General features: G+C 36.3%; 1 long non-coding RNA gene across 1 annotated transcript; it reads right to left on the bottom strand.

The window, feature by feature from the left end:
• Positions 1 to 7,222: 7,222 nt before the first annotated feature.
• LOC141350127 (uncharacterized) lies at positions 7,223 to 16,416 on the bottom strand. Its single transcript, XR_012358118.1, has 4 exons — positions 16,400 to 16,416; positions 10,286 to 10,336; positions 10,052 to 10,164; positions 7,223 to 7,755 (listed from the first exon to the last, which is right to left on the bottom strand). It is a non-coding gene; the product is annotated as an uncharacterized lncRNA (long non-coding RNA).
• Positions 16,417 to 17,619: the final 1,203 nt, after the last annotated feature.

The following is a 17,619-nucleotide window of genomic DNA, read 5'->3' as shown; positions in this document are numbered from 1 at the left end:
CACGTGTCATTTCATGGTTATGAAGGTGTCATGTCAGTCTTATGAACACCCCTCAAGTAAAGTTTGACCAAATGTTAACTTCTTACACTTTTCGCACTGGGGCCACAAGGTAAAATGGCCTCAAGCTAATATTTTAGGTTTTAATATATCAAGGCATTCAAGCTTATAAAGTGTTGCTTATAGATTTGATGTGTCAACATGCTGTTTGGGTTTCTCTATTCTCTAAATCTTTCCTACCACTTTTCCAATTTGGATTAATTTGGTTTGCAATGTGCCAAGACATCAGAACGCTGAACTCTGTCAATAACAATATTTACACTCACTGCCTGGCCGTACAATGAAATGCTCAAAGAGACCCCGTCAAATATGAATGATAGAAAGAGGAACTTCTGTCAGGTTACATGATGTGGTTCAACATTAACCTGTCTACTGCTGTGTCAGCTGACTGATGTAGAAATTTTGACTTCTTTAATGGCAATGTGACAAACATGAGATAAAGAACAAATGTGTGGAGAGCCGAAACGTTTCAGCACTCGGACAGTGCAGTGAGTGTTTTAAAAAGCATAACTTAAAAAAGGTTCTCATCTCACCATATACAGAGGTACAAAGTCATCATATAATATAAATCCATGGGGTAGCTTTACATTTAAAAATAAATGCAATATTTGCATTTGTTTAAAGCAAAACATGCAATTACTTACCAGGCTACAGGTAAAGCAGCTCTTTACATCTTCTAACGTCTCGTAATCGGTCCTCATTTACTTCCAAGAGATTCAATAATAATCTTTTACATTTTAATCCTTTAATTTTTCATATTTAAGAATGTTTGTGTGCTGCTGCGCATCCATGTGTGTGATAAGCAAACGTGCGTTGTCATCCCGTTTATACGCACATTACAGTACTAACGCTCTCTTTAAATAACAAAAACATTATTCTGCCATTAACTTTAGACTTTCAACCAGGTTTTAATTGATCAATGTCTATTTTAGTTGCCTCAAAATAGCAACATGCCAACAATGCGCCTAAACACACCTCATTTTAGCTATTTAAGCAACATGGCACTGAACAAGAAAATGACATCTGCAGCAGTATTAAACTTGCGTCACACTTTGTGCTGCATTGTGCCTGGTGTATGATAGGGCCCTAGAATTGCTTATTTATGCCATCTGATGATCAGCTTTAATGTGGTACAGTACATTTATACTCAAAGCCAGGTGTGACCTTGACTTCATGCTGTTATGTAGCAAATAAATACCTAGAAGAAGAGCAATATAATATCCCATGTCATATCTTCTCAGTGACACATGCAGATGGTGGGTGTTAAGATGGGGCTGTGCATGCAGGAAATATAAACTGAAGATGTGGATTGACAGACCATGACAACTGTCCATATCATAATATGTTGAAACATCCTAACTTAGACAATATGTAGCATACCATTATAAAGATAAAGAATTAAATGTCCAGCAGATGGGTGAGACAGTGTGCATCTTTCTCATTCACAACTAATGACAATTGCTTTATTTTCTTTGTACAATTACTGAAAAATAAAAATAAAATGTGCATGCACAAAGCTCTGTAAAGGCCATTAGAGAATCTATTATCTATTTTGTTGATGATTAGGTTGTGTGATTATTGCATTTTTACTACTCAAGCCATTTCAATATTTATGCCGAACGTTACACGTAATGAGGTGAATAAAATGATCAATTTTGCCACACAAAAGAAATAAAATACAAATTTGGAACAGAGTGGTTGCTTATAAAGATGCTGAATTTGCTTGGAAATAAAATATTGCATGCCATTTTTAGGCCTGTGCTCATCATCATGATTATATAATGTAATGTTTGTTAATGATAAAGTTTACTAAAATATCAAACATTGTCAGTGTTTTAGGTTCATGCAGAAAGACCAATCCAGAGCGATGAGAGTGATTTCATTTGATTTTATAAACTTAAAGCATTATCATATCATATTTAGTCTTTGCAGCCCTAGACTTTTTTTTTTTTACAAATTTTGCTTGTGTTGACAGTTTCCTTTGTATAAAATTGCACGAAAAGTCATGATTTCTACAGTGTGCATGGACTTTTATCAGATGTTGCTTAATGAAGAGGTGAACCAGCTTAATGTTTGCTGATCTTGTTTTGTGGACATCTGGATGCTTAAGTCAGCCAATAGCTGGATTCATTAGTCTGTCAGGTTTCTATGTGTGAGGTTTAAATTAGTCATCAGCTTTAATTAGCAAATACATGCCTGTGATTCTTGCGTTCAACATCTGTGTATAGTTTTGACAAAGCTACTTAACCCAACCACAATAAAGGATCATTTTCATTTCTGAGCAATCACTTGCTTAAATGCTTTACTGATCTATTAAAATCCTTCCCATTTAGCTTAACAAAGATCCTTTTGTGGCCATAAAGAGAGGCATTTCAGTCACAAGGCTGAATTTCTTTTTATCGTGTTCATGAAATACCTGCCGGGCAGACCGTAATATAATCACAGTGCTTGTGAAATACCTGCGTTTGATATACATATGTTCGTTGTAGAGGTCACACTGCAACTAATCCTAATTGACAGAAATTACAACTTATTTTAATACGTAATTATGAGTAAACACAATCCATGCTCAGTGTGGCCTGTGGCTACTGTTATTTAAGACGTGCATGATCGCTTATTGCGGTTGACAACCTGAATACAGATTACAATATTCCCTGTATCGTCCAATGTAAGAATCATGATGTGTAATAATGAATGCTGTAGTCTGAAAGGACATTATGTGCTATAAAATAAAAACCTGGTAGTTACGCTGTCATCTTTAAAATTTATTCACCATATATTAGCTATTTTAATCGAGTGCAATAGGTGCCTTGCTGTGAAATGTAATGGCCTTTTGAAGTTTCAAAGTCAAATGCTCTGCTACTAGTAAACTTTAGTTGGTCGGTTGGTTGATGTGACAGTACGGGTATATCTGTGTGTATGTGTAAAGTTGTTAAAGCTTTTTACTCAAGACAGCCTCCCAGTCACACTGTAGACCATCTGTTGGTGACAGCAAGTTTAGGACATATGTTTTGGAACATCTGTCGCAGTCTAATATCCGAACGTCTTTGCCGTATTCTGGCGTGAGGTCTTTGCTCTTATTCGCCTTATTCAGCCTGCCGCCATGTTGATTCCAAAACGAGGCTGTGATAGACGTCCAGAGGTTGCGCTTTAAATCTATTGTTTTGTACCGGGATGCTGGTCATTCAGCCATCAAAACACAGAAACCACATAATTTGACAAATTTCCACAAGACAAAGAACATCAGAAATCATGGATTGTTAAAATAAGAAGGGACATATGACCTTATTTTGAGATAAGAGCAGCGCAATGTGTATATAAAATCTGTTTTTCCATAAGCCTGTTGGCTAATCACTAAGATTACTCTTTTTAAGCATTGTAAACAACACTTAAGGCGGGCGCACACTTGACGTGCAGCTCAGCGTCGCACAGCGCCGCGTCGAGTCTAGGACAACTCGGAGGTTTCGTAAACCGGAAGTGAACATTAAATAGCGCAAGCTTAGTCAGATAGCGTCTACTTCAAAATGCAAAATATACATTAGCAGCCAATATTAATCGTTAATGATTTGGGACAAATATGTTATTTAATGTTAAACTATGTGAGTGGTGCTCTGTGCCGCGATAGGGGTTTGAGCAACTTCCTGGGTCAAAGCTGGGCGCCGCGGACAGGCGCCACCTGTCGGCGCCAGTGTACGTATACTCATAGAAAACAATGTGTTACATTTTTTTAGAACGGCGAACGCAGAGCTGCGCATCTGGTGTGCGACCCCCTTAAGGGGGGGGGCACATCAAAGCTTTTTTAAGCGACTGAAAATGCCTGGAGGAAGCCAAATGCCAGCTGTTTTTTCAGCTGATCGGCAGATTTCTTCAGCTGAGCGCTTTGGTAGTTGTGATACTTGAGCTGTGAACTGGTTGGTTGTTGTGATACTTGTCCCGAGCGGCAGCTTTCAGTGTCGGAAAAAACCCGCTAGCTGCGGGCTTTTTTGAAAAATGCAGCGCTTCCGGGCGTAAAAGCTTTGGTGTGCACGCCCTCTTAGTACATATCTCCAATTTGTACAGATTACAAAAACGCAAGGCATAAATACGTTAAAAAGTTTTTAAAGCACATTGACCAGAAGAATCAGGATTCATTTCTAACTAAATAACATTTGTAAGTAACACAACTTTGGGGTTCATATGGGGTTACATATGGGGTTACAACTTGCACAATGAACTTTCAAGTAAATAGCTTGTTATCAAGTCAATCTTACGTTATTAAAATTAATAACATAATTGTATTATTAATTCTATCACCTCAATTCTAAATCTATCACCTTGTTATTTGTACACGGTGTGACTATACAAATCACAACACATAAATAGGAAAATGTTTGCGTTATTTTGTTACTTATTGGGAGCAGTTTGCTAGCTGGAGCCATTCACTTCCAGTCTTTGTGCTAAGCCAAGCTAGCGGGGGCTCAGACAGAGTTACAGCATGCACAGAGATGAGAAATGGACTTATCTAACTCTGGGGGATATGGTGAATAAGCTAAATTCCCAAAATCTGGGCGTGTTCCTTTAAGATCAGATAGTAAGTAAAACACAGCATCAGTATGCCGTCTCAAACATGGCTCACCAGCCCATTTTTCCAGCCCTTTTCCAGAACACTACTAAAAGAAGGGGCTACGAAATCATTAGGGTGGCGCCAAGACTCAATTCCAAAAATCTTGTCCTATAATAGTTTTAAACAGCACACATTTTCTTTGATGGTAAAGCTTCTTTATTTAGGGATGATTAAAACTGCAAAGCTTTTACGTTCTTAAAGTCAAAGCCAGCTTCCTTTATAACAGCAGCTTTTAGCACCTGGAGAATGAGCTTCTTTTGCGAACACTTTTAAGGCATTTGATGTGCAAGAAAAAAGCGATTGGGAATTTTAGCAAGATTTTTTTTCATGCCAGTCAATTGCTTGGTATTTGTGATGGGCTTTGAAGATGCTATGAGTCAAGGAACCCCATGGAGAAAGTGATTGATCTCATTACATTGATGATGCTCGGGCTGTTTGGGTTTGAGAAGATTTATGTATGACTGTGATTAAAGCAGTCATGCCATCCTCATTGATTTGCTGAGTATTTCCATATGGATCTTGAGTAAAGTTTAGATTTCTCTTTTGAAGATTCAAAAAAAGGCAGTTTTTAGCTTTTGATCTATTTAATGTCAAAATTTGGTTTGTTTGATTGGTATAAAAGCTGTTGGAGTGGGGTGCACTCCTACTTTTATTGTAACTACTTCACTTCCTATAGGGACAGCAACCTTCATCCCAGTGATGTGACAACACCGGCCATCATGGCCAAAAAAACCAGACCGTCCCACTGGGAACCCTCCCGGTTCTCCCTATGGCCAATCCGGGCCTGCTGCCAGCATTTAAAAAAAAGTTGGCAGCTAGCACCAGCATTTTTTTATGATTTTCACAAGTTGAATGCATTCCAGAAAATATTCTTCTTTAAATATTTAAACACACAATATATAAAATAAATGAACAGACCCTCTGCTTTCAAACAACAACAAACAAAGTTTCCTCCTACCTTTATTTGTTCTTTTTTTATCACCTCCCAAATATGGTTTCTTCAAAAATAAAAAATTAAGCAAAAAGCTGAGGTAATTGCATTTTTGTGAAGGACTTTTGATAGAGATCAGGTTCATGGCGATCCCCAACACATACACAGAGTTTGAACTGTTTCCCTAACAGGATACTTGGGTAAGAGCGCCACCTGGTGGATAATAGGGGAAATATGGATTGCCGGAAAAACTTGTCATCGGTATTAACAAGTCAATGGCAGGGAAAGAGTTAAAGTGTCTAAAAAAGATGTGCAAACGAAGTTTTATTCATCATTTTAAATCAAGACATCCTGAACACCATGCAGAGTATCAGAAAGACACAGCGGCGATACTGGGTATTTGTCTGCTGAATGCACGGGGAACAAGAGACTTTAGTGCTATATAAGCGTTCTTGCAAGTTTCTTAAATTAAAGCATAGAAATTAATAGGCTATTTGCATTTTGTGCAGGAATAGAAGATCAGATTAATATCCATTTAGCCAAGACTCATTTATGTGGTCGAATGTATGGAACCGTTTTAATAAGTCTATCTATCTGATCAGAAAAGTGACCAGGTGTAAAAAGGGCCAATAATGACTGCTGGAAAAGAAGTTCATTGTAAAATAATGTGAAATAAATCTAGTAAAAAGGATATTCTGAAAATGTAACTTGTGCAATGATGAGAAAAATGGCAAATTAATTAAAAGAAAATGGAAAAAAAGTTATTCAGTACTCAGCTGAGTTTTTTATTTTTTTTCGGCTTTGACCAAGAATTTTCCTTTTGGTGCATACCTATTTTTAATATTGTAAGGGGATTGAATATATTTACACATCTGATTATTGCTGAAGTTCTATATTGAAGAACTACATTTGAGAAATTTACATATTTCGTCAATTAGCCTTTTTGAAGTAATTGTTTCTCTTGCGCTTTCTCTCTCTCTCTACCTCCATCTCAATCATAAACTGTAAGACACTTTAAACAATGAAGTGCGTGTGTGGCAAACAAAGACAAGGTTGTGTTTCTCTTTTTAACACCTAATCCCACTCAACACAACCAAGGTGTAGTGTCTGGCCTGTCTGATGTTTTCTGCACACCAGCGACAGGTCCTTGGGGATTCTGGGTAATGTAGTAAACAAAAGTCAGCAGCTTTTTAGCTCTGCTCACCGAAGCCCTTCAAGAAACCCCTGTGGTCGTTGCCTGCTTCAAATAACAGGAAATAAATAGGAGTAAGCAGTCACCGAACAATGCTTCAAACTCTTTGCTGAAGACGGCACAGCGGTTTGCTGCCTTTACCCGTCTCTTTCATACAACTCTACCCTTCACTTATGGGTGGGGTCATCGCACCTGGCTGAGAGGGAGTTTATTTATAGAATAACAGGAGATAAGACAGAAAGATAAGACTGTAAGAGTCAATCTCCCAGGTGTGCTATCAGTAATCACAACAATTTATCTCCATTAGGTCAGCAGTGGTTAGATTGATGGGACAGTTTGTGGTATTCCAGGTAGGATGATATGCAAGCTCCCTGTGAGGCATGTCAATGAAATATTTTCTTTTTATTACGGTCATGCAATGGGGTCTGCAATACTATCATTCCCATTCATCTCAAAGGCAGTTATAAAAGTTATGCAACCTCTAATGTTTATTTCTGGGTGTTAAGATGTAAATTTCATGTGACTAATTACTCCGAAGCTGCGAGAAAATGATGTCACGTGTCTTGACTGTACAGTAATTGGCTGACGTCACCACAGGAACACATGCAGTCCCAAAATCTTTCACCAGCAGCTACAGTATATTGAGCTCTGACATCAATGGCAGCAGATAATTGTGGTAAAGTCCAGTAGATCAAAAAAGAACTAGACACAAGCACTGCATCTGCTTGTATATAAACAAATGTTTCAGTTGTGTTGCTTGCATTTCTGTTTCCTTAGAATATACAGTCTCTTTTGAATGGAGTAAGATGCTTTTTGTCAGCATAATGGTGTAGTTATGACATCTACCAGCAGGAGATAACTACCTATTATAACCTGCTGTCGTAATGCAGCAGTGACGCATTGGCTCTTTTAAACTTATGAACTCGGAATGTTTTTCACAGAGGCTTGAGTCCTGGCACTTCAAGAAGAAATCTATAACCAAAAGACCAAAATGAAAAAAATTACCACTTTTAATGTTAAACTTGTTTAACAGATTATTCAACAGTACATTGAGTGTGTTTACATGCACAGATAACATTTATCTTACAGATAACACGTAGGGTCATGTAAACGCATAAAACGTTGTTTTTTTTTTTAATCGAAGAAAGCCCATAAATGGCATAAGCAAAAATCGATCAGCTCAGGTAGTTTTTTGCTCATTACCCCGATTTCGCGTAGCATGTAAACACCTTAACCGGCTTTCTCACGGTTTTGTCCATGTGGCATGTCTCCGCGTGTGAAACATAAATAAACGTCACACGTGGAAGTAAGCGCAAAGTAAAGCATAAAAGGCAGAAAAACTGTGAAAATAGATGCTTATGTTACATTTATAGGTTCTGCAGATACGAGAAGAGATAGCTTTACATTATAGCTCAAAGGTCACATTCTCCTGATCCCATTTTTCAAACCCTAGTTAGTGTGTAATGTTGCTATAATAGCATAAATAATACCTGTAAAATGATAAAACACAATGTTCACCCCAGGCAATATATTTTCTTTAATAGAAGTCTCCTTTCAAAGCCTACAGCGAACGTCCGGTTTTGACTACAGCCCTCTACTTCCCAGTTTAATGACGTCAAAGCAAGAGTGTTTGACTTAACTCCGCCCACAAGAATACGTCAGCCGGTGTCATGAGCAATTTGGTCCTCACTGGCAATTTGGTCTCCCCTAGGACCCCCGCGTGATTCCATTGGCTGAAAAACTCCTCATGGGTAGTTTTCTTAGCGCAATCGTACAAAATTGCGTTATGATTTATGTAGTTGTTAAAATTACAATTGATGTCTTTTAAATGATATGTTTCATATAGTAGTATATAAATAAGGCTATAGGTGGAGATCTACACATTGCTTGTGTCATTTAATTATTTAGATTATTATACTGTACCCTTTCCACTTTTGTACTGTGTAAAGTTAATAAATTACTTATACAAAACACGATTACTACATAGTTAAATCACACAATAAAATATAAAATATAATTTATAAGCCATGATTACTACACTTTCACTATTAAAAAATGTATTTTGTAAGGTATGTTAATAATTTACATAAAAAGTATTGTTTTTGTACAGCAGATGACGACACAATTGTACTGACATGTCTGCAACATGAATATTAGTTTTTTTGTTAACTTTTATTTAAAAAAATGTGTATGCTTCTATTTTGTACAACATAATTAGCTTGCTTGTCCGCTAACGCAGACGAGATATCGCAATGACAAATTTTTGAACAGGCATTAGTGCTAGGTACCAATCGGGGTCCTAGGGAGACTGAATTGCCAGGGGGGACCGAATTGCTCATGACAACGGCAAGCTAAGCTCCTGTCGAATCACAACACATTAAACACAATCAGAACTCTTTACGTATTTTTCGAAGGATGGACTTCATAGAACAAGGAAGACATCAGCCGTTTTGAGGACAGTGACAACAGCGCTATACAGATAAGTAAATTGTGCGAAAAATAATGCGTTTTTTACATGTGAAACATGATCACATGTTATATTGCGCACTGTAAACACAATCAAAGCTTCAAAAACACAAAAAAGAATGGGACCTTTAAGACAGATGATTATGTAGGACTTTTATGTACTATAGGCGGTGACGTCACTGCCTGCGAGAAACCTGACAATTCTCCAATTCCCATCTAAACGCAGTTGTCTACATAGCCGGTTTATTGATTTGCATGAAAAGTTTTCTATAATAAGCAGATGTTTAATAGTTTTCCGCTTATTCTGTGCATGTAAATGCACTCAGTGATTCATGAGCGATTTGACAGCAAAGAGCAACTGACAGTTTTAAAAAGAAGACTAGATACAGAAAGGAGGGAGGGTCAAGCTCCCAGTGGTATTGAAACAGCTTGGGAATGATAGAGATGCTTTCTGCTTTGTGTCTCTCTAAGTGTTGTCAGAAAGAAATCTTGGGAGATGTGAAGTACAGAACATGGAAGATCCCACCACACAACAATGTGCTTTCTGTACTCATTACAATCAGAAAGGATTTCATTGCCAGGTCTATTTATACACACAATGAATTGTGTATACACAATACACAAAGATTTTGGATTTAACAACATATATAACAAGAATAGCACTCCTATTGCTATGAATTGGGGACAACTTAATATGGCCACTGCACTTTCAGGTTAAAAGAACCAATCATCAATCAATAAAGTGTGACGATTGTCACGATCATCCCTTTAAATATCTACAGTATTATAACTGCTGCTTTACCTTACTGTAGGTCATTTATAAAGATAAATTTGTCCCATGGCTGCAGCTCATCACAGGGCTGATAGAGTAAAGCACACATCAGTGCACGCTGGCCATTTCTCAGTTAACCGATGCTGAAGTTAAACAAAAGCCGTAATTGATGACATTGGCTATTTCAGCTGCATCCATTATTAACACGAGCAAAATATATTAAGCATACGGCCATGCAGTCTTCCTAGATAAACATAGTCTTACCTTCTTGCTGGAGGTCTCTTCTTGCTGGAGGTCTGGGAATCATGGCCCCTTCTAGAAGAGGATAAGAAATTACAAGTTGAATGAAAGGACAGACATCTTATGGATTTGAAAAGAAATCTCATTTAATGTTTCTGATTCATGAATGTTTGGGTGATTCTCACGAAATCCAGACTTGGAAGGTGTCCATCATCAGATTTTTAAAAAAAGCCCTTGAAGCCATTTTTTTGGCACATATAAAATTAAGGCCTGAACTTACTATAACAGTTATTTTTAGAGGATTTAAAAAATATTTACTATAGAATTATTACATTTTTTTAGATTATCATTATCAAAAATTATCATTATCGCAACATGATTTAACATTAAATATATGCAAACTCATGTTTCGGTAATGAGAACTAAAAAGTTGTCTAGGTACAATGACAAACAAAATTTCAAATTTTATCAATATAGAAAAAATAAGAACTGCTTACCTGGTCACATCTTTAGTGTCACAGTCAATTATGTCCCTTCCAACAATTTTTTTTTAAATGTTAGTTCATCGAGGGCTTAAACAATAATTGAAAATTGTTGTGGAGGTCGAGAAAATTGGTCTGGGACACGTTTATATTCCTTATTATTGTCTCTACATTTACCAATGATCATCAAATACCACATGTTTCTTTACTGTAAATGTTTATAGTATAACATGCACTGAAGCTTTTATTTTTTAGATTTTTTAATTATAAATATTTCCATGTCAAAGAACCCAAATCCAGTGATGGACACGTTGCGGTAATGACAATTTTCCCTTAAAATGCGGAAAAAACAACAAAATTGGTTTGTATGATGTCATTTGAAATTATGTGTAAAATAGTACATGAAGAGATGTTTGTAACTGTAAGCCTCTTATTTTGATACTCTTTGCTTTAAATTTTTTATCAAAATATTTCATGACACCTCATAAGTCTAATTTCGCGAGAATCACCCGTTTGTTTATCCGGAATGAACGTCTACTTTTAACCATGTTTCTCTATACAGATCTTTTGACAACATCTTATACTATAGGAGTGGGCAATACAGCCTCAAAATTATATCATGATATTTTAAGAATTTTTGTGGTAATGATATGTATGACGGTATAGAAAAAGGACACAGGAGTAAGATGGAAAAAATGGATCTGTCTTATTAAATATTAAGTAGTGATGTATCGGCCGCCGATATTTATCGGCCGATTTTTTATGAATTTGAAAACATCGGCATATCGGCAATAGCATGAGAAAGGCTGATACCAATTATTTATTAATTAACTGCATAAAAAAATCCATTATATGTAAAAAATGAGTTAATGTTGTTAATAAAATAAAGGCTGAATAGCAAAAACCACATTTGAAGGTTGTCATGCTGTCTTCTTATATTTGTTTTAGCTTAATTTGTGCCTCTCTTATTATGTTGGTCAGTTGAATGTTAATTAGATCCAATCCATGTTCAGTAAAAATAATTTGATGCAGAAATAAACTAGCTAATAGACCAACTGTATAGTATTGTTTACAAGTGTTTAATATCGGTATCGGCCAGAAGTTGTCTGTTTAAATCGGTATTGCCCCCCAAAAAAATCTGTGCATGAAAATTTTTTGTATTTAAATTCAGACAGTAAAGTACTGTCATCACAGTAGTACGAGTTGGTAGTGTTTTCCCTATGTAACACAACTCCTTAACACTTCAGTTTAACAGTAATTAAAGTAATTTTTCACAGTGATGCTCGTTTGAGTCATTTGTTTACTTTTGGGCTACACACCATATCTACACGTGTTGCTGACATTCTGCTCTTGCTCTCAGGTGTTGTTGCTGTGTGTTAGGGATTGTAAATGAACAATGCGTCATTGCGTCGCTATATCATTTATGTCGTGAAATGACATTTTTTAGCATGTAAAAATGATACCGGTGTTATCATGGGCACACCCCTAATACTAACTAATGCATCCAGGTTTTGTTCCAGAATCAGTGCAAGATCAAAAAAAGTTCTTATTGTATAACAGAAGAGTCATTTAAAAAAGAAATGTACTTTTAGCTGATTCACAGATGCAGCCTTATTCATCAAATCCTCCTACAGTTGGTTTGGTTAATTGTCAGCATTACCACCAATGTCCTTCTGTTTATGTGCATATTATAAAGCCGTCATGCTGTATGGCAGCCAGCCATGCTTTAGCATCTGACTGTTTGGATAATGACTGTTTAGTATTGTGATTGTTGTATTTATATGATTCTCTTTCACTTTGTGGAGTGAATGTTAAAAGAGGAGCCCGCCAAGTTATTTGCTGATGCTGTATACAAAATGGGAGCTCATTTTTCCCTTTTCTCCAGCTGTGCATTTTTATTTTATTTTATGATTCTGGGATTAAGTTAATTATTAAAGAGCACCTATTGTCCGATTCACGTTTTTAAATTTCCTTTGGTGTTTATTATTACATGTTAACGATATGCAAAAGGTACAAACACCAAAGTAAACGATGACGCGAGTCTCCAATGTAAATCTCTTTTCTTGGACTACAACAAACACACAGATTGTAGGCAACAGTTTACTTCCTGGGATTGGTGATGTAGAAAAGACCAACATTATCATAATTCCTCCTACTTCAGACTCATAACCTGTAAGTTAACAGCTGTTAGCATTGCATTGTGACCGAATCTTTCAAACATGGTAAGTAGCATCACATTTCTGGCTGGCCAATCACAACTTTTGAGCAATGTCCATTTCCATGGTTTTGTGCGGACAATCAATGTACTGTAAGAACATAATTAGTTACTGTACATCATTATTAGTTTCTGACGCCATTGGAAATGTTACTTCTGAACCATCACCTGAGTGTGTTACATTTGCACTTTGTTGACCCTTTTATTTAAAGCAACTCTTAACAAAGTGGAACTTCATTCAAACAGATGGTTCAAAGCCATGTTCACAGAGCAGCTGAAGTTTAAGAAAAGTAAGGCAGGAGCTTTGAAAGACTTTGAATTTGTAACTTGTCGTGGTTCTCTTCTGTTTCAAAACTTTAATTGCATGCATGTTCATGAAGCTGCACTTACATTCATTGATATTCAGATAAACATAACAAATTATTGGTTGTTTATCTCATAAGTCCTTCAATCACATTAGGTTTAAAAAGTATTTGAAGTTTTTATTTAATGAGCATATGCTGGATAGGCTGTTAAGTGCCAAAGTTCTCCACACAGCTTGTCTAACAGCTGGATCTTCCCAAACTCACTAGAGCCCCTGCATAGGGGAAAGCATATGAAACATAGGGAGCGGGAGTCTGAGAAATTGGAGAGGGACAGTGTCACTGTCGCTCCATCTATAATTACGGCGACTTGACATCTTTGAGCTCATCCAAAAAAAAAAACATCTGCTTGTCTTTCAGCATGACCAGGTCAGTCTGGCTCAATGGTTTTAGGGGGATTCTGACCCCTTGTTAGCTGTTTAGGTTGGTGAAACAGCTGGCTGGATGGCTTAATCATTTGATCACCAGTTTGGCTATAGGCTAGGAGTCCAATTTTTAACCAGAATATGTGCAGCCATGACACTGCAGCAGTCCTAACACTGTTATTGTACAGTCAAGATCACAATTTTACACATTCTTTGAAATATCTGCAAAAATTAAAGGATCACAATATAAAGGATTAAATACAATCCTATAGTAAATCTTGAACTATATAACTGTATAACTGTATTTACAAAAATAACCCAGTTCGAAAGTTTACATACCCTTGATTCCTAATACTGAATGATGTTACCTGGTTGATATGAGCAGGTTTGACCCCTTTCCAACATTGGCTAAATTATGAGGAAATTCATTCCACACAATTGAGAGACTCATACACAACTATTACAAAAAAATACAAGCATTCACTGATGCTCAAAGGAAAACACAATTTGAGATTCACTGAAAGTTCGGCAACCGAAAATATTTGTCTGAAAATAGCAAAAAACAAATTTTCGGCTTTCGGCCCAAGCAAGTGAAATTTTACTTTGATGACATGATCAAACAGCAACAAGTGCAGAGTAAAAGGCGCACACGCTTCATAAATGCAGCAAACATACAACATACAGCCTTTCAAGTTGAATTTATCACAAGACATCCTGAACAACATGCAGCATTATAAGACACAACGGTGATTCTGGGTACTTGTCTGCTGAATGCTCATACACGGAGAGCGAGAAACTTTAATCATATTATGTTCCGGGTCAATTTGATAAACCAGTTAACCTGTGATTTTATTCTTGAAATTTTGTGACTTTTTCTCATTTATGGCCATGAACATGCATGCAAAGTTTGGACATGCTGATATGTTTTGAAGTGGACCAAAAACATTTTGTAACGATTTTGTTTTGTTCCAAAGCAACTGTATAGACCTAAATTAAATATATATTTTTAGTGTTTGTTGCCAGATTGGTGTTTTACTATCCTGAAATGGGGGTAAAAAGGCTTCTCCTCACTTATTTGAGTACTGAAAAAGACTTTTAAAGACATAGATGGTAAAAGTGAGCTATAATTTCTATTTACAATGTATATGAAATACTACTTAAGTTACTGTTTTCTTCCAGATATTTTGTCACTTTTTCTCATTTAGGGCCATGAACATGCCTGCAAAGTTAGGATACACTGATGTGTTTTGAAGTGGGTTTTTTTCGCACAAATAATGATTTTTGTTGACGATTTTGTTCGCGGGTCAATTTGACCCATATTTGTTTGTTCCAAGGCAACTGTATAGACACAAATTAAATACATTTATTGCGTATATGTTGTTGATTTAGTGAAATAAATATTGTAAAAACGACATTCTAAAAATGTTACTGTACACATGCATTGGTAAAAGAATTGGCAAAATAATTAGGAAAATAAAAAAACATGTTCGGTTGTTCGGTATCTGGCCTTTGACTTTATTTTATTCGACTTCGGGCTAAAAATTTCCTTTTGGTGCGTCCCTACACTGTAAAAAAATTCAGTAGAAATTGCAGCTGGGTTGCCGGTAACTTACTGTAGATTTAAATGTATGTTTTTACTGGCAACATTTTGTTCAAAGTTAAATGAACATTAAACATTTACAAGGTCTTTACAGAGTAAAACTAAAAAAACAGCATCAAGCAAAACATTCTGGGAAACAAAATCTGAAGCAAAAAAACAGAAAAAGATTGATGATGATTTCTGGTTTCCAGAATGCTTTGCATGAGGCTGTTATTGTATAGTTTTATTCTGTAAAGATAAAGACTTGTTAATATTTAAAATTTATTTAACTTTGAACAAATTTTGCCAGCAAATAACATAAATTTAAATCTACAGTAAATTACCAGCAACCCAGCTGCAAAAAACACTGTAATTTCTACGGAAATTTTACAGTGTAAACACAATTCTTTAAGAAGAACAAGGGGTACCATAACTTTGCTAAGTAGCTAAATCAAACTACCGACCTATGCGTTTTGTTTGTAGTTTTATTATAACCGTACTGCCAGTGAGAGTGAGAATAGAGATTTGTAAATTTTGAAATGAATAAATTCTTAACCTCGCACTTAAATTTGATGAGCTGCAGGCAATGAAGCCTGAAGCTAGTGGGGTCAAGCTAGCTTCATTAGCATTATTCCACAGCGCCAGCGGTTATAGAATAGTTTAACAGCCTTGTAAAAATCAATAGTTTTAGCTTTCTGATAATGAGCTACTGGCTGAAACCGGAGATCTTGTTCCTAAACATATCTGATTTATTGAACATCTGGTGAATAGCACCACAGACGCAGCAGTATCTCTCAGGGCATTTAAATTTATTACATTCCAACAAGGAATACTTTGTCAAATTGTTATTCCCGTTTTATGTGTTCCAGCTTCCAGCAAATTGTAACTTTTTCTAGTTTCTAACTTTAAGCGTTTTTAAATACTTATTCTAAAACTTTACAATGATTGTTTATGAAGGATCATTCTATTTCATAAAATGCCTTAATCTATTGGTTAATTGATTGATGTTGCAAAACGTTTAAATACAGGGCTTAAACATGTCAGTATGGCCCATGAATATTAATTACATGGTGCCGTGCAATTAATATTCATGAACCAAGCTGACAAGTTTTCAGATCAGACTTGCAACGTTTACCTTCTTAACGTCGTGGTGTGCAATTATAAGCCACTACAGAAGGCCATTAAAGTGCTGTGTCAGATAGCATGCAGGGCATTATCTTTACTAATGCACATCTTATTTGGAAACCTTATGCCTGTTCTCATATATACTGTATTACAGGCACTGAGCCCAGGTCCCACTCGGTTAATGCTTTAATGTTATAGCCTTGCATCAGGCAAAATCACAGTTTTCTATAATTTGATTACAGCAGTTGAAAGCGATCCTACATTATGTTGACAGAATGCATTAGGCAGCGCTGTCACCATTAAAATAAGTTGGAATCATCTTGAAATAATTCATATGGCAGATATTACTGCGGGCGAGAGAAGAACTTTGCTCTGGTCTCATCAGACATGATGCTGCGTTCACTTATTAAAAGTGTAACGGCGTCCTGGAAATGAGGGTTGGGGATAGATATGTGGATTAATGTACAATTTAGAGCACTACCTCCGTAGCACTTTAAATTATTCAGATCTTTCAGCCACAGGGCACGTCTATGCATACAGAGTAATGAAGCCGGAATACTCAAAAACGTTCAGAGGAAGTTCAGCTTTCCTGGGAAAATTGGGCCTTTGTGATGTGAGACTATTGCAGAAAACATCTTAATGCATTACTGTTTTGAAGTCAAGAAGGGTTGCTCCTGAAAGCTTTATTTTTGGATGCACGATGCGTCAGAAATATAAAGCTTTGCTCTGCACAGCACGAGAGCTGTCTTCTGGTAATAAGAGCTGTAAATGCATCTCTAGAATATACATCCCACAGTGTTTATGATTTGTACAAAAAGGCTATTTTCTCCACGTGAGATGTTATTGTAGCAGCACCAGTGTGGTCCTCTTTATAGCTGCCTGGCAGGAGTTGCCAAAGACAGGTTTTTTTACATAAAGTGATGTGGTTTTGGATATCTTTACATTACTCTAAGAAATCATATTGTAATAATGCTGGTTTTCATAGTCTTATAACCTAAATATATTAATATATTTAGGTTGTTGTTACCAGTTTACAAATTGGTACACTTTTACTAAATTATTTTTTTGTAATTATGTGTATTGAGTAATGCTTTCAGGAAGCATACATTTCTCCTAATGAATGAACGAGCGAGCGAACAATCGAACCATTGGATGGAAGGAAAGCTATGATGAAATGATTGAAGACAGGAAGAAAATATAGACACAATAAACAATACAATAAAAGGTGGA

Source organism: Misgurnus anguillicaudatus, chromosome 16 (genome assembly GCF_027580225.2).
Source record: "Misgurnus anguillicaudatus chromosome 16, ASM2758022v2, whole genome shotgun sequence".
Taxonomy (NCBI): Eukaryota; Metazoa; Chordata; class Actinopteri; order Cypriniformes; family Cobitidae; genus Misgurnus; species Misgurnus anguillicaudatus.
This window is presented reverse-complemented; position numbering and strand designations above follow the sequence as displayed.